The sequence below is a fragment of the Lissotriton helveticus genome, chromosome 8, assembly GCF_964261635.1.
Source record: "Lissotriton helveticus chromosome 8, aLisHel1.1, whole genome shotgun sequence".
NCBI classification, from domain to species: Eukaryota; Metazoa; Chordata; class Amphibia; order Caudata; family Salamandridae; genus Lissotriton; species Lissotriton helveticus.
In genome coordinates, this window is record NC_136069.1 from 1,273,976,051 (window position 1) to 1,274,001,176 (window position 25,126).

The following is a 25,126-nucleotide window of genomic DNA, read 5'->3' on the forward strand; positions in this document are numbered from 1 at the left end:
AGCCCCTAGGAAAGGGGCGTGGCCGTACCCACGGCCTCTTGGATGTTGTAGTGCAAGAATACTGATCCCAAGTGGGAGTGTGGTTCAGTCACAATACGCAAAATTAAATCCCAGTGGGTTGAAGGGGTGCCAAGTCTCTTGTCACCTTGCTTTATTGCTGCAAATTGCGGCAGGGTAAACACACACTGGGATAGTGCTCACCCGCCTTCAATCATACGAGTCAGAACACCGGTTGGTGCTGACTCAGATTCGTAAAATCACAAGGGGTCTTCTTCGCAACCGGGATCGGCCGCTAACATCCAACACAACCAGAGTTCCAAATTGAAGAAGACCAGCCTGGAAGCTTTGTACTTTAAACGCGAGGTTTATTTGCAGCATGCTGATGGCAGAAAACATGGGAGAACCACCTCAAATGTTCGTATCGCCAGACGTGTTTCGGGAGGAACCAGCACCCTTCTTCTGTGGCGTTTGATGCAATAAGCCGTACTCCCTGCTGTCTTAAATATATGCAAACCCTCAGCCCCTAGGAAAGGGGCGTGGCCGTACCCACGGCCTCTTGGATGTTGTAGTGCAAGAATACTGATCCCAAGTGGGTGCGCGGTTCAGTCACAATATACAAAATTAAACCCCAGTGGGTTGAAGGGGTGCCAAGTCTCTTATCACCTTGCTTTATTGCAGCAAATTGCGCCAGGGTAAACACACACTGGGATAGTGCTCACCTACCTCCAATCATACGAGTCAGAACACCGGTTGGTGCTGACTCAGATTCGCACAATCACGAGGGGTCTTCTTCGCAACCGGGATCGGCCGCTAACATCCAACACAACCAGAGTCCCAAATTGAAGAAGACCAGCCTGGAAGCTTTGTACTTTAAACGCGAGGTTTATTTGCAGCATGCTGATGGCAGAAAACATAGAAGAACCACCTCAAATGTTCGTATCACCAGACGCGTTTCGGGAGGAACCAACTCCCTTCTTCTGTGGCGTTTGATGCAATAAGCCGAACTCGCTGCTGTCTTAAATATATACAAACCCTCAGCCCACGGCCTCTTGGATGTTGTAGTGCAAGAATACTGATCCCAAGTGGGTGCACGGTTCAGTCACAATACGCAAAATTAAACCCCAGTGGGTTAAAGGGGTGCCAGGTCTCTTGTCACCTTGCTTTATTGCTGCAAATTGCGCAAGGGTAAACACACACTGGGATAGTGCTCACCCGCCTCCAATCACGAGTCAGAACACCGGTTGGTGCTAACTCAGATTCTAACAATCACGAGGGGTCTTCTTCGCGACCGGGATCAGCCACTAACATCCAACACAACCAGAGTCCCAAATTGAAGAAGACCAGCCTGGAAGCTTTGTACTTTAAACGCAAGGTTTATTTGCAGCATGCTGATGTCAGAAAACATGGGAGAACCACCTCAAATGTTCGTATCACCAGACGCGTTTCGGGAGGAACCAAATCCCTTCTTCTGTGGCGTTTGATGCAATAAGCAGTACTCGCTGCTGTCTTAAATATATGCAAACCCTCAGCCCCTAGGAAAGGGGCGTGGCCGTACCCACGGCCTCTTGGATGTTGTAGTGCAAGAATACTGATCCCAAGTGGGAGTGTGGTTCAGTCACAATACGCAAAATTAAATCCCAGTGGGTTGAAGGGGTGCCAAGTCTCTTGTCACCTTGCTTTATTGCTGCAAATTGCGGCAGGGTAAACACACACTGGGATAGTGCTCACCCGCCTTCAATCATACGAGTCAGAACACCGGTTGGTGCTGACTCAGATTCGTAAAATCACGAGGGGTCTTCTTTGCGACCGTGATCGGCCGCTAACATCCATCACAACCTTACTCCCAAATTGAAGAAGACCAGCCTGGAAGCTTTGTACTTCAAATGCGAGGTTTATTTGCAGCATGCTGATGGCAGAAAACATGGGAGAACCACCTCAAATGTTCGTATCACCGGACGCGTTTCGGGAGGAACCAACTCCCTTCTTCTGTGGGGTTTGATGCAATAAGCCGAACTTGCTGCTGTCTTAAATATATGCAAACCCTCAGCTCCTAGGAAAGGGGCGTGGCCGTACCCACGGCCTCTTGGATGTTGTAGTGCAAGAAAACTGATCTCAAATGGGTGTGCGATTCAGTCACAATACGCAGAATTAAACCCCAGTGGGTTGAAGGGGTGCCAAGTCTGTTGTCACCTTGCTTAATTGCAGCAAATTGCGCCAGGGTAAACACACACTGGGATAGTGCTCACCCACCTCCAATCATACGAGTCAGAACACCGGTTGGTGCTGACTCAGATTCGCACAATCACGAGGGGTCTTCTTCGCAACCGGGATCGGCCGCTAACATCCAACACAACCAGAGTCCCAAATTGAAGAAGACCAGCCTGGAAGCTTTGTACTTTAAATGCGAGGTTTATTTGCAGCATGCTGATGGCAGAAAACATGGGAGAACCACCTCAAATGTTCGTATCACCAGACGCGTTTCGGGAGGAACCAACTCCCTTCTTCTGTGGCGTTTGATGCAATAAGCCGAACTCGCTGCTGTCTTAAATATATGCAAACCCTCAGCCCCTGGGAAAGGGGCGTGGCCGTACCCACGGCCTCTTGGATGTTGTAGTGCAAGAATACTGATCCCAAGTGGGTGCGCGGTTCAGTCACAATACGCAAAATTAAACCCCAGTGGGTTGAAGGGGTGCCAAGTCTCTTGTCACCTTGCTTTATTGCTGCAAATTGCGCCAGGGTAAACACACACTGGGATAGTGCTTACCCGCCTCCAATCATACGAGTCAGAACACCGGTTGGTGCTGACTCAGATTCGCACAATCACGAGGGGTCTTCTTCGCGACCGGGATCGGCCGCTAACATCCATCACAACCTTACTCCCAAATTGAAGAAGACCAGCCTGGAAGCTTTGTACTTCAAACGCGAGGTTTATTTGCAGCATGCTGATGGCAGAAAACATGGGAGAACCACCTCAAATGTTCGTATCGCCAGACGCATTTCGGGAGGAACCAACTCCCTTCTTCTGTGGCGTTTGATGCAATAAGCCGAACTCGCTGCTGTCTTAAATATATGCAAACCCTCAGCCCCTGGGAAAGGGGCGTGGCCGTACCCACGGCCTCTTGGATGTTGTAGTGCAAGAATACTGATCCCAAGTGGGTGTGCGGTTCAGTCACAATACGCAAAATTAAATCCCAGTGGGTTGAAGGGGTGCCAAGTCTCTTGTCACCTTGCTTTATTGCTGCAAATTGCGCCAGGGCAAACACACACTGGGATAGTGCTCACCCGCATTCAATCATACGAGTCAGAACACCGGTTGGTGCTGACTCAGATTCGCACAATCACGAGGGGTCTTCTTTGCGACCGTGATCGGCCGCTAACATTCATCACAACCTTACTCCCAAATTGAAGAAGACCAGCCTGGAAGCTTTGTACTTCAAATGTGAGGTTTATTTGCAGCATGCTGATGGCAGAAAACATGGGAGAACCACCTCAAATGTTCGTATCACCAGACGCGTTTCAGGAGGAACCAACTCCCTTCTTCTGTGGGGTTTGATGCAATAAGCCGAACTTGCTGCTGTCTTAAATATATGCAAACAGTCTGCTCCTAGGAAAGGGGCGTGGCCGTACCCACGGCCTCTTGGATGTTGTAGTGCAAGAAAACTGATCCCAAGTGGGTGTGCGATTCAGTAACAATACGCAAAATTAAACCCCAGTGGGTTGAAGGGGTGCCAAGTCTCTTGTCACCTTGCTTAATTGCTGCAAATTGCGCCAGGGTAAACACACACTGGGATAGTGCTCACCCGCCTCCAATCATACGAGTCAGAACACCGGTTGGTGATGACTCAGATTCTCACAATCACGAGGGGTCTTCTTCGCAACCGGGATCGGCCGCTAACATCCAACACAACCAGAGTCCCAAATTGAAGAAGACCAGCCTGGAAGCTTTGTACTTTAAACGCGAGGTTTATTTGCAGCATGCTGATGGCAAAAAACATGGGAGAACCACCTCAAATGTTCGCATCGCCAGACGCGTTTTGGGAGGAACCAACTCCCTTCTTCTGTGGCGTTTGATGCAATAAGCCGAACTCGCTGCTGTCTTAAATATATGCAAACCCTCACCCCATGGCCTCTTGGATGTTGTAGTGCAAGAATACTGATCCCAAGTGGGTGCGCGGTTCAGTCACAATACGCAAAATTAAACCCCAGTGGGTTAAAGGGGTGCCAAGTCTCTTGTCACCTCGCTTTATTGCTGCAAATTGCGCCAGGGTAAACACACTCTGGGATAGTGCTCACATGCCTCCAATCATACGAGTCAGAACACCGGTTGGTGCTAACTCAGATTCTCACAATCACGAGGGGTCTTCTTCGCGACCGGGATCAGCCACTAACATCCAACAAAACCAGAGTCCCAAATTGAAGAAGACCAGCCTGGAAGCTTTGTACTTTAAACGCGAGGTTTATTTGCAGCATGCTGATGTCAGAAAACATGGGAGAACCACCTCAAATGTTCGTATCACCAGACGCGTTTCGGGAGGAACCAAATCTTTTCTTCTGTGGCGTTTGATGCAATAAGCCGAACTCGCTGCTGTCTTAAATATATGCAAACCCTCAGCCCCTGGGAAAGGGGTGTGGCCGTACCCACGGCCTCTTGGATGTTGTAGTGCAAGAATACTGATCCCAAGTGGGTGTGCGGTTCAGTCACAATACGCAAAATTAAATCCCAGTGGGTTGAAGGGGTGCCAAGTCTCTTGTCACCTTGCTTTATTGCTGCAAATTGCGCCAGGGTAAACACACACTGGGATAGTGCTCACCCGCATTCAATCATACGAGTCAGAACACCGGTTGGTGCTGACTCAGATTTGCACAATCACGAGGGGTCTTCTTTGCGACCGTGATCGGCCGCTAACATTCATCACAACCTTACTCCCAAATTGAAGAAGACCAGCCTGGAAGCTTTGTACTTCAAATGTGAGGTTTATTTGCAGCATGCTGATGGCAGAAAACATGGGAGAACCACCTCAAATGTTCGTATCACCAGACGCGTTTCAGGAGGAACCAACTCCCTTCTTCTGTGGGGTTTGATGCAATAAGCCGAACTTGCTGCTGTCTTAAATATATGCAAACAGTCTGCTCCTAGGAAAGGGGCGTGGCCGTACCCACGGCCTCTTGGATGTTGTAGTGCAAGAAAACTGATCCCAAGTGGGTGTGCGATTCAGTCACAATACGCAAAATTAAACCCCAGTGGGTTGAAGGGGTGCCAAGTCTCTTGTCACCTTGCTTAATTGCTGCAAATTGCGCAAGGGTAAACACACACTGGGATAGTGCTCACCCGCCTCCAATCATACGAGTCAGAACACCGGTTGGTGCTGACTCAGATTCTCACAATCACGAGGGGTCTTCTTCGCGACCGGGATCGGCCGCTAACATCCAACACAACCAGAGTCCCAAATTGAAGAAGACCAGCCTGGAAGCTTTGTACTTTAAACGCGAGGTTTATTTGCAGCATGCTGATGGCAGAAAACATGGGAGAACCACCTCAAATGTTCGCATCGCCAGACGCGTTTCGGGAGGAACCAACTCCCTTCTTCTGTGGCGTTTGATGCAATAAGCCGTACTCGCTGCTGTCTTAAATATATGCAAACCCTCAGCCCCTAGGAAAGGGGCGTGGCCGTACCCACGGCCTCTTGGATGTTGTAGTGCAAGAATACTGATCCCTAGTGGGAGTGTGGTTCAGTCACAATACGCAAAATTAAATCCCAGTGGGTTGAAGGGGTGCCAAGTCTCTTGTCACCTTACTTTATTGCTGCAAATTGCGCCAGGGTAAACACACACTGGGATAGTGCTCACCCGCCTTCAATCATACGAGTCAGAACACCGGTTGGTGCTGACTCAGATTCGCAAAATCACGAGGGGTCTTCTTTGCGACCGTGATCGGCCGCTAACATCCATCACAACCTTACTCCCAAATTGAAGAAGACCAGCCTGGAAGCTTTGTACTTTAAACGCGAGGTTTATTTGCAGCATGCTGATGTCAGAAAACATGGGAGAACCACCTCAAATGTTCGTATCACCAGACGCGTTTCGGGAGGAACCAAATCCCTTCTTCTGTGGGGTTTTGTGGTAAATAAATAATTAATTACCGGTACTATTTTTCAGGATACTCATACAAATAGATAGCTCAATAAATAAGAGTCAAGATACGAGGTAGCTAGAGTTGACAGGCTTTAATTAAGCATAAAGGACTGGAACAGGACAGCCTGTACGGGGATGGGATGGCAGCTGCCTGGGGCAGGGACAAAGGAGCGCTAACTTTTAATAACAGTGCACAAGTATATATAGTTAAAACATTTACATTACAGTCAATACAGTAAGCGTAGCAGTAGGCGGAGTTTGTAGCAGTCGCGAAAGATAAGGCATAAAGTGGGTGTAACAAGAGGTGTGTACAGGGCGTATACATAGACATGTGATGTAAACGTAACAGAATATGTCATAAAAGGGGCGGAAACATGGAGGGGGCTACCTGAGCAGCTGGGACCTCTAACCTAGTGGTGCGCGCAAACTGACAATGACGTGTTACTAGGGAGAACTGGGGGCTATGACTTCTGCGCTAGAAGAGGAGACGAAAGTCTGGAGTGTCAGAGCGACATGTACCTAAAGCCTATCTAGTATCTGGTGTTTAGAGAACATGTTGATAGAATCCAAAAGTTATCAGGGCAAAGGCTAACAGACACTAAGACTGGTGCATGCATAATTCTACATGTAGTGTGTGTGCGGGGAATATTCTATGAATATTAATACAGTATTTCTCTTACATGGAGACATAAAGGCTAGACCATGACGGAAACTATTGATGCGATGCAGTAGCTTAGGAATGCAGAGAAGGAGGGCTGGACTGATAACTAGAATCATAACATACTCTTGGCAGACTCGGAGGCAGAGCCAGGCCGTGCCGGGCACTGCGAGGCATGAAAGTAAGCTACGGGTCAGGGATACAGGTGGGGGCTGTACCGCTCCTCGGAGAGGGTTCAGGAAACAGGAGCTGAATCTGAGTCCGGGCCCTTTTGAGGCCTAGAAACGGGGACAATTCAATGAATTAACGTGCACACTGTAAAATGTGGCAACGTAGCTTTACATAGGCCTGATATTCGTTGTATTCACGATAACTGGAAACTGGCATACTAGAGATGGACACAACTGTAATTGCGTCTTTAATCGATCATAGGGAATACATATGCATATTAATCATGCACATATAACATAAGATGGGGAACACGTAGGCACATATAACATGGCAAAATTTACTTTTCCACATTCCCTCCTTGTGCCCTACGTTTCCATCAGGAAACATCAATATTCATGATACCATCTATCATTTCATATAGCATCATTTGCTCGTCTCGAATTGTCTTGGAACGGGATTTAGGACTAGGAATACAAGAGGTAGCACAAATGCCGCAAATCGCAGGGCCACATTGTATACAGAGGCAGCAACTGAATATGATCATTACTGCAATACCTAGGAATGACAATACTTTCTATCCCCAGGCAGAAATAATACTCCAGAGCCAACCGGACCATGTCCAGGTGCCTGGATTCTGGTGTAACTGATGGGCAATTTTATGAAGTCTGGTTATAGCTGAATAAACAGACGGCGCGTTATTAGGAATGAAAATGCAGCAACTAGATCCGATGACTCTACATGCTCCTCCTCTATCGGGCAGTATGACGTCAAGAACGAGACGATTTTGGAGCACGACAAATCTCATAGCAGATTGCTCTTCGGTTAAGTTACCTAGAGCAGAAGTAGTCTCATTCACTACTGCTTCAAGGGTTCTGGTTAACCTACGGATTAACTTACTATTCTGGACAGGTCCTATAAAGAAGAAGAAACCTTTATTGAAATCTGTATACTGTTCTAGAGCAGTTTCAGTTTGATCTACAATTGGGGACTCGATCTCCCTTCTATGTCTGACGTGTACTAGATGTGTGTTTCTGTGATAATCAGATGGGGCTAGAAAAACTGGTGGCAGTAGGAAGGCAATGTAACATGTTCCATCCCAATCGAGGGGCAGACGAACATATGCGATCTGACCACAAACAAAATAAGAATGACGTGAAGCTTTAAAAATAGATTTCCCACTGTCACTATACTCGACAGTAGTAGTACAATCACTATGTCCTACATGTACGGAACCATTATTCCTGACACATAATTCGCCTTTGACTGGTAGTACTGAAATAGCAGGTAAGTCTGGAGTAGTATCAGACTGAACATTCAGGACCATGAAATTCGAAGAATATTTACCCAAATTATAAACTTCATTTTCTAGATCTAACCCTGTTCTATGGGAGAGACCTTGCTTGTCTGGAAAACATGTTCTATTCAGAAGGGACACATCATTGGAAGATGACGTTAACGTGGACCATGCTCCACACGAACCATTATGTGAAAACGGATAAGGAAAGAGTGGCAGAACTCCCTTCGGTGTCTGGAAAGGGGGGAGTCGACCACACACCCAACAATTAGTGGCATTGCTGGTCTGGTGTGAATAGTGTAACATTCTAATGAATGTATTATTACGCATAGCAAGACGATAGGATAACTCGTGAGGAGGCAGATCACTAAATGTGTGCTCTACTGTAGCATTAGGAAACTTATTTACATGAGAAATTGGAAAACATAAATGCAATGCATAACTTGTGCAGGTAACCATAAGACTTAGAAACAATATAAAACTTAGAAAAACGATACATCGGATAGAGTTTTGACTGACTCTCTCACTATGGGGGTCTATCTCATACATGTCAGATACCTGTCTAACCGTTTCACCCGAGGGGGACTTAGACAATTAAACTGGCTGATTATTTTACTAGACCGGAGTTTTAACTTATACTCCTGCTGCGGAGTTGCCTCTAACAGGGGAGGCTTGAATTCAGAGTCAATAGCGGGACAGTCCTTGAGAATGTTCTTGGCAAATGTTTTTATACACAATCCATGAAATTTCTTGATGTGGGACAGATGGACCCACCCCTTGCGGCCCTCCAACTTCACGGCCGTGCGGGTGGTCAGGAGGACAAGTCGTGGCTCCTTCCAACGGGGCTCCAGCGGACTTGAACGATCAAAATTCTGGACCAACACGAGGTCGCCTGGAATGACCTCATGTGGTTTCACTTCGGTATTGTCTGGAAATGCAGCGGCAACCTGTGAACGACAAGAGTGTAGGGCAGACATCAAGGAATCTAGGTAATCTGTCAGCATATTACTGGAAACATCTGTAATACTGCGGGGTCTAGGTGTACCCCACATGTTTGGGGGGCGGCCGAATACGACCTCATAAGGGGACAGACCTGATCTGGAGTGTGCAACCATTCGCATGAAGAATAGAGCAACTGGCAGGGCAACTAGCCAGTCTACACCTTTCTCTTTACATATCTTAGCAATACGGATTTTCAGAGTTTGATTATGTCTCTCTACGAGACCGGCTGCTTCAGGATGGCGCACACAATGGAACTTCCACTGGTACCCTAACAAAAGGGAAACATGCTTCATTAACTCAGATGAGAATGGCTGGCTGTTATCAGAATACACGACCCTAGGGAGTCCATAACGGGGGAAGAATTCACGAACCAACTGCTTGGCAGTGGTCGCAGCTGTGTAATCTGGAACTGGATATGCTTCTGTCCACCTGGACAAAGCGCATACAACTACGAGGACATACTTGAAACCTCAACATCGCTCCATCTGAATATAATCCATCTGGAGGACTTCAAAAGGGTGGTCAGGGGGTTGGAATCCACCTTGTTCCACCGGGACACTTTTACCTGGATTGAACTGGCAACATATCATACAAGTGCGGACTTTCTGCTTGGCTGCAGCTCGTAAATGCTTGTTGAACCAAAGGTTCTGAATACTGTCTAACATGGCTTTTTCTCCTAGATGTGCTGGACTATGTGCGGTATTGATAATGACTTGAACCATAGAGTCGGGGAGAAACCATGTGGCTTTTCCCTTCGTCACCCATCCCTGATCTGTCTGGACCCCTCCTTGTTCGGACCATTTCTTGATTTCTTCAGGAGTAGCATGTAACTGTATGTCTATGACATCTTGTGTAGGGTCCTTAACTGTCATACAGGTAGTCTGTTCTGGAGTGGATGTCTGTGTCTTGTTAACTGGAATGTCGGGAGTCTGAGCTGTAAGCTTGGCTGTTCGATCTGCTAGATCATTACCTTGGGAAATGATGTCAGTAACATTCGTATGTGCCTTGCACTTCATGATAGCGATAGCTGTCGGTAAATGTATTGCATCTAACAGAGCTTGAATGAGGAGACCATGCTGAATCTTGGTTCCATGAGAAGTCATGAAACCTCTCTCCTGCCAGAGTACTCCGAAGTCGTGTACGACTCCGAATGCGTAACGTGAATCTGTATATATGTTTACTTTCAGGTCCTTGGCACGTATGCAGGCTTGGGTCAGAGCAACTATCTCTGCTGCTTGAGCAGACAGGGTGTCAATACGGTGCGTTTCAATAACTTCGGTTTCAGTAGTCACTGCATACGCGGCTACTAGTTCTCCTGTACTAGTTCTCATACATGAACCATCCACATAAAGTGTCAGGTCGGGATTAGGTAATGGAATGTCTGTCAGGTCTTGTCTTGGCTTGGTCATAGTGTTAATGACTTCCACACAGTCATGTGTGGCAGGATTTGAAGTAACTGACGGTAACAGTGTAGCAGGATTTAAAACGTTGCAGCGTCTGATTTCTATGTGTGGCTGGAACAGTGTCAGTTCATAACCTGTTAAACGTGCAATGGTCAAGTGCTGAGTCTGTGTTCGGTTTAAAAGAACTTCCACGGAGTGTGGAACTTGGACTGTCAGGGAGTGTCCTAATACTATGGAATCACTTTGTCTGATAGCTAGAGCTGTGGCTGCAACTGACTTGAGGCACGCAGGCAAAGCCTGGGCTACTGGATCTAATGTGCTCGAAAAATAAGCACAAGGCTTGTACTGTCCTGCTTGATCTTGTGTGAGAACAGATAATGCAGTACCATTACGTTCTGTGACAAAAAGTGTAAAAGGCTTACTGTAGTTCGGTGTAGCTAGAACAGGTGCTTGGCATAAGGCTTTCTTTAATTCATTAAAACTAAGTGTATGTTCAGATGTCCAAGGGAGAACAGTCGATACGGCTGCCTCCTGTGTCGTTAACTGTATCAGTGGCTTGGCTAGAAATGCATACTGAGGAATTCATTGTCTGCAGTAAGAAGTAAGGCCAATAAAAGCTCGTACCTCCTTCTGTGTCTTGGGCTGTGGAAGACTCGCTATTAACTGGATACGGTCTGGTGTCAACTGCCTACCCCACTTGGACAGTAAGTGGCCTAAGTAGATCACTTGCTGGACACAGAACTGAAGCTTCGAAGGGGACACCTTGTGCCCCTGCTCGGCTAGGAAATACAGAACTGTAAGTGACGCACGCTCGCAGTCACGTTCAGAACGGGCTGTGATCAGTAGATCATCGACATACTGGAGCAGGGCAGTGTCAGCTGGCATGTGAATATTGTCTAGTTGTCTTTTAAGTGCTTGACTGTAAATACTAGGACTTTCTGTGAAACCTTGAGGAGCTCGTGTGAATTTATAGCTCCTTCCATTTAAACAAAAACCGAAAAGGTACTGGCTGTCTGGATGAATGGGAACACTGAAAAATGCATTCTTGAGGTCGATTACAGTAAAAAATACAGCTTCAGAATCAATAGCTGTCAATAGAGATGAAATATCTGGGACTACTGGATACTGGGGTATGATACATTTATTAAGTTCTCGAAGGTCAATCACTGATCGATATACTGGAGGTGCATTTGGATCAGTACGTTTCATGACTGGAATGATAGGAGAATTACATACATTGGAGTCAGTTTCTACAACCACTCCTTGAGCAATGAGCTTGTCAATAATTTTAGATAAGGCTGCTACAGCCTCAGGTGGCAATCTGTACTGTCTGATTCGTGGCAGGACTATACCTTGCTTGAGAGTCACACGATGGGGTGTGATTTGCATAAAACCTACATCAGTTGGACCTTGCGCCCATAAATGCTGCGGTACATTGGACAATCTTGGATCAAAATCTCGTAATACATAGTGACCTTTAAAATCCCTTAAAAACAAGCGTATTCCTTCTGGGGAACAGCAAATAACTGCACCTAATTCTTTCAATGTTTTAATACCTAACACATTTTCTGGACATGACTTCGTAAGTAATAAATCAGTAGTTCGGGACAATGGACCAACTTCTAGAGTAACTGGCTTTGAAATCTCGTTAACTATAGGCTTTCCTGAAAATCCAAGGGAAACATTTCTAGAGCCTGAGAGCGGAGCCCCTGGAACCTCGTCATGACTGATAGTAGTCCTACTTGCCCCTGTATCAATCAAAAACTTTCTGTCTTTCCCTAATACTTGACTGTGTACATAGGGACCCTCTTGATCTACAGGTATCTCGATGAGAGGCAAGCCTACCTCCCTCTCTAGGCTGTTTCATGAATACGGTTGATACTCTGGATACTCTGTCTGGGCATACTGGTACATCTGCTGTGTAACATGCTGTGTTGCAGCAATAGGCTGCGGTGCTGGAACTGTCTGTTGTGCATTCTGTGGTGACTGAGAAGTCTGTGAAACTTGTTCTTGTCTAGGCGGACGTGGTCTTCCTTTAGTCTTACCAGTTGCTATGTTGTGTTTCAGAACTGCACACTCGTTTATAAAATGACCTGGCTGTTTACAATAATTGCATGTCCCTTTAACGGGAGCTGCAGGATGACTGGCTTGATTCGGACCCCTCTTCTGACTGTCTTGTGGAACAGATTGTGCAACTAGTACTTTCATTTTCGTGTCTTTCATACGTCTCCTTTCGTGTTCTTGCTCTTCCCTGATTCTATTCTGATGATACTGGAGCATCTGTAACATCTGTGACGGGGTACTAGCTTGCCAAGTACTTTCGACTTTCAAAACTCGATTTTTAACTTGTGGGCTTGAATTCTCGACTAGTTTAGTAACAAAAAGATGAGGGTATGACTCGCTACCTGTCTTCAGACCACTGTTGATAATAAAACATTTCTCGAATCTAGAATAAAAATCACTAGTATCTTCATCCTGTTTCTGTTTGCATGCTGAGATTGCATCCCAATCTTCCTTTTTCGTGGCTAATAATCTTGGCAAAACTTGAATCAATAACTCTGGCAATTCTTTACATTTGTCCCCAAGACCGGTACCTGGTACTCGTATTTTATCTTCAGCTTCTAGAGCTGTCCAATCAATCTTTTTCTCTCCCACCTCCCATTCTTTTTCCTTGAGTTTCTCATATACCCCTGCGGGCAACAGGACCTTTAGCATTTTAATGATATCTGGATACGTGTATTCTCCCATACGGAGCATGTCTTTTAGTTCTCGATGGAACCCTGCTGGGTCTTTGTCGTGACAGGGAATTAATTTCTTCATCTCTAAGAGTTCCATCTTTGTGATAGGGGTGTAAACAAATACTTGTTGCATTTCACCATCCGGTGTCTCTGTCTGTCTGACTGTTCGGCTTTAACTCGTTCACCTACTTCGATTAATTCCCTTTCTTGGGCTCTTTCGGAGGATTCTCTACTTAATTCTGACTTTCTGATTTCTTTTTCGGTTCTTTTATGAGATTCTTTGCGCCATAACTCGATGGCATCTTTCTGGGACTGTCTGGCTTTCTTTTTCCATAATGCTTCTTCTACTCGCATGATGCACTCGGCATCCCACGTACCTGATACGGGCCATCTATACTTTTCCTCTAATTCCTTGGTGTACTCTACCCATAAATCTAGATATAATATGGCACTTATGCCATGCTTGTGATACATAAAATGACCTGGACTGTCCCTAGGCGGGACAGGAACTGCTTCTTCGAGCAGACCTTTTCTAGTTTTTAACTGACGTAACTTCTTGAACAGAGGCATAACTAAGGCTGGACACAATACAATACACAATGAACACAATAATAATAACTGAAACAAATCACTCATACCACGACATTTGAAAACACATGAAATAACATTTAGAATAACAGTTCGGACAGAATACTACCTGAAATACTGAAAACAGAAATACATAAATTTCTCGAGAACAGAACAGAACTTACTGGAATGACTAGATGCACTGCTAAAACAGTACGAAACTTACCGGTCCCATAAAGAGACACGTCAGGACCCGCATCCACCTAGGTGGACACTTCGTGTTGGATCTGTGTACCCAAACCCACGGACCAGAGACAAATCAATTGACCCTGTCTAGATACTACCCCAGCAACGGTACTCACCGGGCAGCAAGAACGGAAGGCCTCGGACTGGACTGGACTGCTACGACGACGGACGGACGAACTTCGGACTTCAGTTACAGGTGGGCCTCCGGATACCTCGGACCTTGGACTCTCGGCTTGGGCTCTGGTCGGGACTCGCCGCGTTCCTCCACCGCCTCGTCTGGACGCTGGACCGCAACCTCCGTCTCCTCCGTGGGCCTGAGGGATACTTGAAGCAGAAATATCTGCACGTGCACGGTATGGTTCCGTCACGGCTGCAGAGGATCAGGGGGCCTGCGTGGCTTCTCCGGCCCGTGGGGAAAGGGCAAGTTCCTATTCGGGCGCCATTATGTGGTAAATAAATAATTAATTACCGGTACTATTTTTCAGGATACTCATACAAATAGATAGCTCAATAAATAAGAGTCAAGATACGAGGTAGCTAGAGTTGACAGGCTTTAATTAAGCATAAAGGACTGGAACAGGACAGCCTGTACGGGGATGGGATGGCAGCTGCCTGGGGCAGGGACAAAGGAGCGCTAACTTTTAATAACAGTGCACAAGTATATATAGTTAAAACATTTACATTACAGTCAATACAGTAAGCGTAGCAGTAGGCGGAGTTTGTAGCAGTCGCGAAAGATAAGGCATAAAGTGGGTGTAACAAGAGGTGTGTACAGGGCGTATACATAGACATGTGATGTAAACGTAACAGAATATGTCATAAAAGGGGCGGAAACATGGAGGGGGCTACCTGAGCAGCTGGGACCTCTAACCTAGTGGTGCGCGCAAATTGACAATGACGTGTTACTAGGGAGAACTGGGGGCTATGACTTCTGCGCTAGAAGAGGAGACGAAAGTCTGGAGTGTCAGAGCGACATGTACCTAAAGCCTATCTAGTATCTGGTGTTTAGAGAACATGTTGATAGAATCCAAAAGTTATCAGGGCAAAGGCTAACAGACACTAAGACTGGTGCATGCATAATTCTACATGTAGTGTGTGTGCGGGGAATATTCTATGAATATTAATACAGTATTTCTCTTACATGGAGACATAAAGGCTAGACCATGACGGAAACTATTGATGTGATGCAGTAGCTTAGGAATGCAGAGAAGGAGGGCTGGAATGATAACTAGAATCATAACATACTCTTGGCAGACTCGGAGGCAGAGCCAGGCCGTGCCGGGCACTGCGAGGCATGAAAGTAAGCTAAGGGTCAGGGATACAGGTGGGGGCTGTACCGCTCCTCGGAGAGGGTTCAGGAAACAGGAGCTGAATCTGAGTCCGGGCCCTTTTGAGGCCTAGAAACGGGGACAATTCAATGAATTAACGTGCACACTGTAAAATGTGGCAACGTAGCTTTACATAGGCCTGATATTCGTTGTATTCACGATAACTGGAAACTGGCATACTAGAGATGGACACAACTGTAATTGCGTCTTTAATCGATCATAGGGAATACATATGCATATTAATCATGCACATATAACATAAGATGGGGAACACGTAGGCACATATAACATGGCAAAATTTACTTTTCCACAGTTTGATGCAATAAGCCGAACTTGCTGCTGTCTTAAATATATGCAAACCCTCAGCTACTAGGAAAGGGGCGTGGCCGTACCCACGGCCTCTTGGATGTTGTAGTGCAAGAATACTGATCCCTAGTCGGAGTGTGGTTCAGTCACAATACGCAAAATTAAATCCCAGTGGGTTGAAGGGGTGCCAAGTCTCTTGTCACCTTGCTTTATTGCTGCAAATTGCGCCAGGGTAAACACACACTGGGATAGTGCTCACCCGCCTTCAATCATACGAGTCAGAACACCGGTTGGTGCTGACTCAGATTCGCAAAATCACGAGGGGTCTTCTTTGCGACCGTGATCGGCCGCTAACATCCATCACAACCTTACTCCCAAATTGAAGAAGACCAGCCTGGAAGCTTTGTACTTTAAACGCGAGGTTTATTTGCAGCATGCTGATGTCAGAAAACATGGGAGAACCACTTCAAATGTTCGTATCGCCAGACGCGTTTCGGGAGGAACCAACTCCCTTCTTCTGTGGCGTTTGATGCAATATGCCAAACTCGCTGCTGTCTTAAATATATGCAAACCCTCAGCCCACGGCCTCTTGGATGTTGTAGTGCAACAATACTGATCCCAAGAGGGTGCGCTGTTCAGTCACAATACGCAAAATTAAACCCCAGTGGGTTGAAGGGGTGCCAAGTCTCTTGTCACCTTGCTTTATTGCTGCAAATTGCGCCAGGGTAAACACACACTGGGATAGTGCTCACCCGCCTTCAATCATACGAGTCAGAACACCGGTTGGTGCTGACTCAGATTTGCACAATCTCGAGGGGTCTTCTTCGCGACCGGGATCGGCCGCTAACATCCATCACAACCTTACTACCAAACTGAAGAAGACCAGCCTCGAAGCTTTGTACTTCAAACACCAGGTTTATTTGCAGCATGCTGATGGCAGAAAACATGGGAGAACCACCTCAAATGTTCGTATCACCAGACACGTTTCGGGAGGAACCAACTCCCTTCTTCTGTGGGGTTTGATGCAATAAGCCGAACTTGCTGCTGTCTCAAATATATGCAAACCCTCAGCTCCTAGGAAAGGGGCGTGGCCGTACCCACGGCCTCTTGGATGTTGTAGTGCAAGAAAACTGATCCCAAGTGGGTGTGCGATTCAGTCATAATACGCTAAATTAAACCCCAGTGGGTTGAAGGGGTGCCAAGTCTCTTGTCACCTTGCTTAATTGCTGCAAATTGCGCCAGGGTAAACACACACTGGGATAGTAAGCATGGGCGAATTTTGCAGATTCGCAATCCGTGAAATTGCGTATTTACAGATTCGCAATCCGCAAAATTTGCGAAGTCTCGCAAAATTTGTGGATTTTTTATTTTTGGGATTTTGCGGGTGTTCGTGGGGCGCTTTGCGTGTTCGCGGGGCGCTTTGCGTCTTTGCGTGGTTTTTTTGCCTGGTTCATCACTGTCACCCTTTCGTTTTTTATGCCCTTCTGCCCTTTGTACCACTTGTTTTTGTGCTTTTCTGCCCTCTACCCCACTCTTGTTTGTGCCCTTTTGCCCTCTGCCCCACTGGTTTCTGTGCCCTTCTGCCCTCTGCCTAACTCATGCCCTCTGTCCCACTTTGTGCCCTTCTGCCCTCAGCCATAAGTCAGCTTCAACAGGAATCACTAATAGATAAAGTAAAGCAGGTGCTCGAGTTGAAGGTCAAATTAAGTTACACAGTCATTAATCACCCCAAACTTGGAGTGATTAATGACTGTGTAACTTAATTTGACCTTCAACTCGAGCACCTGCTTTACTTTATCTATTAGTGCTTCCTGTTGAAGCTGACTTTTGTAACTATTTTAGAGGCTCTGGAAGCTTGCCGGCGCCATTCTAAAATAGTTAAAAAAAATCAGCTTGAACTTTTGACCCAATCCGTTCCGCTCGCGAATTTTGCGGGGAATTAACGAATCTCGCGGATTGCGAACTTACTGAAAATCCGCAAAATCCGCGAGCGGAACGGATTTTCCGCCCATGCTTATGGGATAGTGCTCACCCGCCTCCAATCATATGAGTCAGAACACCGGTTGGTGCTGACTCAGATACGCACAATCACAAGGGTTCTTCTTCGCGACCGGGATCGGCCGCTAACATCCAACACAACCAGCGTCCCAAATTGAAGAAGACCAGCCTGGAAGCTTTGTACTTTAAACGCGAGGTTTATTTGCAGCATGCTGATGGCAGAAAACATGGGAGAACCACCTCAAATGTTCGTATCGCCAGACGCGTTTCGGGAGGAACCAACTCCCTTCTTCTGTGGCGTTTGATGCAATAAGCTGAACTCGCTGCTGTCTTAAATATATGCAAACCCTCATCCCCTGGGAAAGGGGATTGGCCGTACCCACGGCCTCTTGGATGTTGTAGTGCAAGAATACTGATCCCAAGTGGGTGCGCGGTTCAGTCACAATACGCAAAATTAAACCCCAGTGGGTTGAAGGGGTGCCAAGTCTCTTGTCACCTTGCTTTATTGCTGCAAATTGCGCCAGGGTAAACACACACTGGGATAGTGCTTACCCGCCTCCAATCATACGAGTCAGAACACCAGTTGGTGCTGACTCAGATTCGCACAATCACAAGGGGTCTTCTTCGCGACCGGGATCGGCCGCTAACATCCATCACAACCTTACTCCCAAATTGAAGAAGACCAGCCTGGAAACTTTGTACTTCAAACGCGAGGTTTATTTGCAGCATGCTGATGGCAGAAAACATGGGAGAACCACCTCAAATGTTCGTATCGCCAGACGCGTTTCGGGAGGAACCATCTCCCTTCTTCTGTGGCGTTTGATGCAATAAGCCGAACTCGCTGCTGTCTTAAATATATGCAAACCCTCAGCCCCTGGGAAAGGGGCGTGGCCGTACCCACGGCCTCTTGGATGTTGTAGTGCAAGAATACTGATCCCAAGTGGGTGCGCGGTTCAGTCACAATACGCAAAATTAAACCCCAGTGGGTTGAAGGGGTGCCAAGTCTCTTGTCACCTTGCTGTATTGCTGCAAATTGCGCCAGGGTAAACACACACTGGGATAGTGCTCACCCGCCTCCAATCATATGAGTCAGAACACCGGTTGGTGCTGACTCAGATTCGCACAATCACGAGGGGTCTTCTTCGCGACCGGGATCGACCGCTAACATCCATCACAACCTTACTCCCAAATTGAAGAAGACCAGCCTGGAAGCTTTGTACTTCAAACGCGAGGTTTATTTGCAGCATGCTGATGGCAGAAAACATGGGAGAACCACCTCAAATGTTCATATCGCCAGACGCGTTTCGGGAGGAACCATCTCTCTTCTTCTGTGGCGTTTGATGCAATAAGCCGAACTCGCTGCTGTCTTAAATATATGCAAACCCTCAGCCCCTGGGAAAGGGGCGTGGCCATACCCACGGCCTCTTGGATGTTGTAGTGCAAGAATACTGGGCCCGATTCACAGAACTAACTTAAAACAAAATCCTAAACTTACTACCATTTTGGTATTCGCAGAAGGCACTTACTCATTTTGGTATTCACAGAATGCACTTACTCATTTCGGTATTCACAGAAGTTAGGAGTCCTAACTTTAGGACTCTTAAATGCCTTCTGTGAATACCAAAAGTGTTAAAGTTAGGATTTTTCTCAATTTAGTAGTAGTAAAGTTAGGACTCCTAACTTTAGGACTCCTAAATGCCTTCTGTGAATACCGAAAGTCTTAAAATTAGGATTTTTCTCAATTTAGTAGTAGTAAAGTTAGGACTCCTAACTTTTGGACTCCTAAATGCCTTCTGTGAATACCGAAAGTCTTAAAATGGGTTTTTTTTCTCAGTTTAGTAGTAGTAAAGTTAGGACTCCTTACTTTAGAACTCCTAAATGCCTGCTGTGAATAATGAAAGTCTTAAAATTAGGATTTTTCTCAATTTAGTAGTAGTAAAGATAGGACTCCTAACTTTCGGACTCCTAAATGCCTTCTGTGAATACCAAAAGTCTTAAAATTTGGATTTTTCTCAACTTTACTACTACTAAACTGAGAAAAATCCTAATTTAAATAATTTCGGTATTCACAGAAGGCATTTAGGAGTCCGAAAGTTAGGAGTCCTAACTTTACTACGACTAAATTGAGAAAAATCCTAATTTAAAGAATTTCGGTATTCACAGCAGGCATTTAGGAGTTCTAAAGTAAGGAGTCCTAACTTTACTACTACTAAACTGAGAAAAAAAAACATTTTAAGACTTTCGGTATTCACAGAAGGCATTTAGGAGTCCTAAAGTTAGGAGTCCTAATTTTACTACTACTAAATTGAGAAAAATCCTAACTTTAAGACTTTCGGTATTCACAGAAGGCATTTAAGAGTCCTAAAGATAGGACTCCTAACTTCTGTGAATACCGAAATGAGTAAGTGCATTCTGTGAATACCAAAATGAGTAAGTGCCTTCTGTGAATACCAAATAGTAGTAAGTTTAGGATTTTGTCTTAAGTTAGTTCTGTGAATCGGGCCCACTGATCCCAAGTGGGTGCGCGGTTCAGTCACAATACGCAAAATTAAACCCCAGTGGGTTGAAGGGGTGCCAAGTCTCTTGTCACCTTGCTTTATTGCTGCAAATTGCGCCAGGGTAAACACACACTGGGATAGTGCTTACCCGCCTCCAATCATACGAGTCAGAACACCGGTTGGTGCTGACTCAGATTCGCACAATCACGAGGGTTCTTCTTCGCGACCGGGAACGGCCGCTAACATGCATCACAACCTTACTCCCAAATTGAAGAAGACCAGCCTGGAAGCTTTGTACTTCAAACGCGAGGTTTATTTGCAGCATGCTGATGGCAGAAAACATGGGAGAACCACCTAAAATGTTCGTATCGCCAGACGCGTTTCGGGAGGAACCAACTCCCTTCTTCTGTGGCGTTTGATGCAATAAGCCGAACTCGCTGCTGTCTTAAATATATGCAAACCCTCAGCTCCTAGGAAAGGGGCGTGGCCGTACCCACGGCCTCTTGGATGTTGTAGTGCAAGAATACTGATCCCAAGTGGGTGTTCGGTTCAGTCACAATACGCAAAATTAAATCCCAGTGGGTTGAAGGGGTGACAAGTCTCTTGTCACCTTGCTTTATTGCTGCAAATTGCGCCTAGGTAAACACACACTGGGATAGTGCTTACCCGCCTCCAATCATACGAGTCAGAACACCGGTTGGTGCTGACTCAGATTCGCACAATCACGAGGGGTCTTCTTCGCGACCGGGATCAGCCACTAACATCCAACACAACCAGAGTCCCAAATTGAAGAAGACCAGCCTGGAAGCTTTGTACTTTAAACGCGAGGTTTATTTGCAGCATGCTGATGTCAGAAAACATGGGAGAACCACCTCAAATGTTCGTATCACCAGACGCGTTTCGGGAGGAACCAAATCCCTTCTTCTGTGGCGTTTGATGCAATAAGCCGTACTCGCTGCTGTCTTAAATATATGCAAACCCTCAGCCCCTAGGAAAGGGGCGTGGCTGTACCCACGGCCTCTTGGATGTTGTAGTGCAAGAATACTGATCCCAAGTGGGTGTGCGGTTCAGTCACAATACGCAAAATTAAGTCCCAGTGGGTTGAAGGGGTGCCAAGTTTTTTGTCACCTTGCTTTCTTGCTGCAAATTGCGCCAGGGTAAACACACACTGGGATAGTGCTCACCCGCCTTCAATCATATGAGTCAGAACACCGGTTGGTGCTGACTCAGATTCGCACAATCACGAGGGGTCTTCTTTGCGACCGTGAACAGCCGCTAACATTCATCACAACCTTACTCCCAAATTGAAGAAGACCAGCCTGGAAGCTTTGTACTTCAAATGCGAGGTTTATTTGCAGCATGCTGGTGGCAGAAAACATGGGAGAACCACCTCAAATGTTCGTACCACCAGACGCGTTTCGGGAGGAACCAACTCCCTTCTTCTGTGGGGTTTGATGCAATAAGCCGAACTTGCTGCTGTCTCAAATATATGCAAACCCTCAGCTCCTAGGAAAGGGGCGTGGCCGTACCCACGGCCTCTTGGATGTTGTAGTGCAAGAAAACTGATCCCAAGTGGGTGTGCGATTCAGTCACAATACGCAAAATTAAACCCCAGTGGGTTGAACGGGTGCCAAGTCTCTTGTCACCTTGCTTAATTGCTGCAAATTGCGCCAGGGTAAACACACACTGGGATAGTGCTCACCCGCCTCCAATCATACGAGTCAGAACACCGGTTGGTGCTGACTCAGATTCTCACAATCACGAGGGGTCTTCTTCGCGACCGGGATCGGCCGCTAACATCCAACACAACCAGCGTCCCAAATTGAAGAAGACCAGCCTGGAAGCTTTGTACTTTAAACGCGAGATTTATTTGCAGCATGCTGATGGCAGAAAACATGGGAGAACCACCTCAAATGTTCGCATCGCCAGACGCGTTTTGGGAGGAACCAACTCCCTTCTTCTGTGGCGTTTGATGCAATAAGCCGAACTCGCTGCTGTCTTAAATATATGCAAACCCTCAGCCCACGGCCTCTTGGATGTTGTAGTGCAAGAATACTGATCCCAAGTGGGTGCGCGGTTCAGTCACAATACTCAAAATTAAACCCCAATGGGTTAAAGGGGTGCCAAGTCTTTTGTCACCTTGCTTTATTGCTGCATATTGCGCCAGGGTAAACACACACTGGGATAGTGCTCACCCGCCTCCAATCATACGAGTCAGAACACCGGTTGGTGCTAACTCAGATTCGCACAATCACGAGGGGTCTTCTTCGCAACCAGGATCGGCCACTAACATCCAACACAACCAGAGTCCCAAATTGAAGAAGACCAGCCTGGAAGCTTTGTACTTTAAACGCGAGGTTTATTTGCAGCATGCTGATGGCAGAAAACATGGGAGAACCACCTCAAATGTTCGTATCACCAGACGCGTTTCGGGAGGAACCAACTCCCTTCTTCTGTGGCGTTTGATGCAATAAGCCGAACTCGCTGCTGTCTTAAATATATGCAAACCCTCAGCCCCTGGGAAAGGGGCGTGGCCGTACCCACGGCCTCTTGGATGTTGTAGTGCAAGAATACTGATCCCAAGTGGGTGCGCGGTTCAGTCACAATACGCAAAATTAAACCCCAGTGGGTTGAAGGGGTGCCAAGTCTCTTGTCACCTTGCTTTATTGCTGAAAATTGCGCCAGGGTAAACAGACACTGGGATAGTGCTTACCCGCCTCCAATCATACGAGTCAGAACACCGGTTGGTGCTAACTCAGATTCGCACAATCACGAGGGGTCTTCTTCGCAACCGGGATCGGCCACTAACATCCAACACAACCAGAGTCCCAAATTGAAGAAGACCAGCCTGGAAGCTTTGTACTTTAAACGCGAGGTTTATTTGCAGCATGCTGATGGCAGAAAACATGGGAGAACCACCTCAAATGTTCGTATCACCAGACGCGTTTCGGGAGGAACCAACTCCCTTCTTCTGTGGCGTTTGATGCAATAAGCCGAACTCGCTGCTGTCTTAAATATATGCAAACCCTCAGCCCCTGGGAAAGGGGCGTGGCCGTACCCACGGCCTCTTGGATGTTGTAGTGCAAGAATACTGATCCCAAGTGGGTGCGCGGTTCAGTCACAATACGCAAAATTAAACCCCAGTGGGTTGAAGGGGTGCCAAGTCTCTTGTCACCTTGCTTTATTGCTGAAAATTGCGCCAGGGTAAACACACACTGGGATAGTGCTTACCCGCCTCCAATCATACGAGTCAGAACACCGGTTGGTGCTGACTCAGATTCGCACAATCACGAGGAGTCTTCTTCGCGACCGGGATCGGCCACTAACATCCATCACAACCTTACTCCCAAATTGAAGAAGACCAGCCTGGAAGCTTTGTACTTCAAACGCGAGGTTTATTTGCAGCATGCTGATGGCAGAAAACATGGGAGAACCACCTCAAATGTTCGTATCGCCAGACGCATTTCGGGAGGAACCAACTCCCTTCTTCTGTGGCGTTTGATGCAATAAGCCGAACTCGCTGCTGTCTTAAATATATGCAAACCCTCAGCCCCTGGGAAAGGGGCGTGGCCGTACCCACGGCCTCTTGGATGTTGTAGTGCAAGAATACTGATCCCAAGTGGGTGTGCGGTTCAGTCACAATACGCAAAATTAAATCCCAGTGGGTTGAAGGGGTGCCAAGTCTCTTGTCCCCTTGCTTTATTGCTGCAAATTGCGCCAGGGTAAACACACACTGGGATAGTGCTCACCCGCCTTCAATCATACGAGTCAGAACACCGGTTGGTGCTGACTCAGATTCGCACAATCACGAGGGGTCTTCTTTGCGACCGTGATCGGCCGCTAACATTCATCACAACCTTACTCCCAAATTGAAGAAGACCAGCCTGGAAGCTTTGTACTTCAAATGCGAGGTTTATTTGCAGCATGCTGATGGCAGAAAACATGGGAGAACCACCTCAAATGTTCGTATCACCAGACGCGTTTCAGGAGGAACCAACTCCCTTCTTCTGTGGGGTTTGATGCAATAAGCCGAACTTGCTGCTGTCTTAAATATATGCAAACCCTCAGCTCCTAGGAAAGGGGCGTGGCCGTACCCACGGCCTCTTGTATGTTGTAGTGCAAGAAAACTGATCCCAAGTGGGTGTGCGGTTCAGTCACAATACGCAAAATTAAACTCCAGTGGGTTGAAGGGGTGCCAAGTCTCTTGTCACCTTGCTTAATTGCTGCAAATTGCGCCAGGGTAAACACACACTGGGATAGTGCTCACCCGCCTCCAATCATACGAGTCAGAACACCGGTTGGTGCTGACTCAGATTCTCACAATCACGAGGGGTCTTCTTCGCGACCGGGATCGGCCGCTAGCATCCAACACAACCAGAGTCCCAAATTGAAGAAGACCAGCCTGGAAGCTTTGTACTTTAAACACGAGGTTTATTTGCAGCATGCTGATGGCAGAAAACATGGGAGAACCACCTCAAATGTTCGCATCGCCAGACGCGTTTCGGGAGGAACCAACTCCCTTCTTCTGTGGCGTTTGATGCAATAAGCCGAACTCGCTGCTGTCTTAAATATATGCAAACCCTCAGCCCACAGCCTCTTGGATGTTGTAGTGCAAGAATACTGATCCCAAGTGGGTGCGCGGTTCAGTCACAATACGCAAAATTAAACCCCAGTGGGTTAAAGGGGTGCCAAGTCTCTTGTCACCTTGCTTTATTGCTGCAAATTGCGCCAGGGTAAACACACTCTGGGATAGTGCTCACCCGCCTCCAATCATACGAGTCAGAA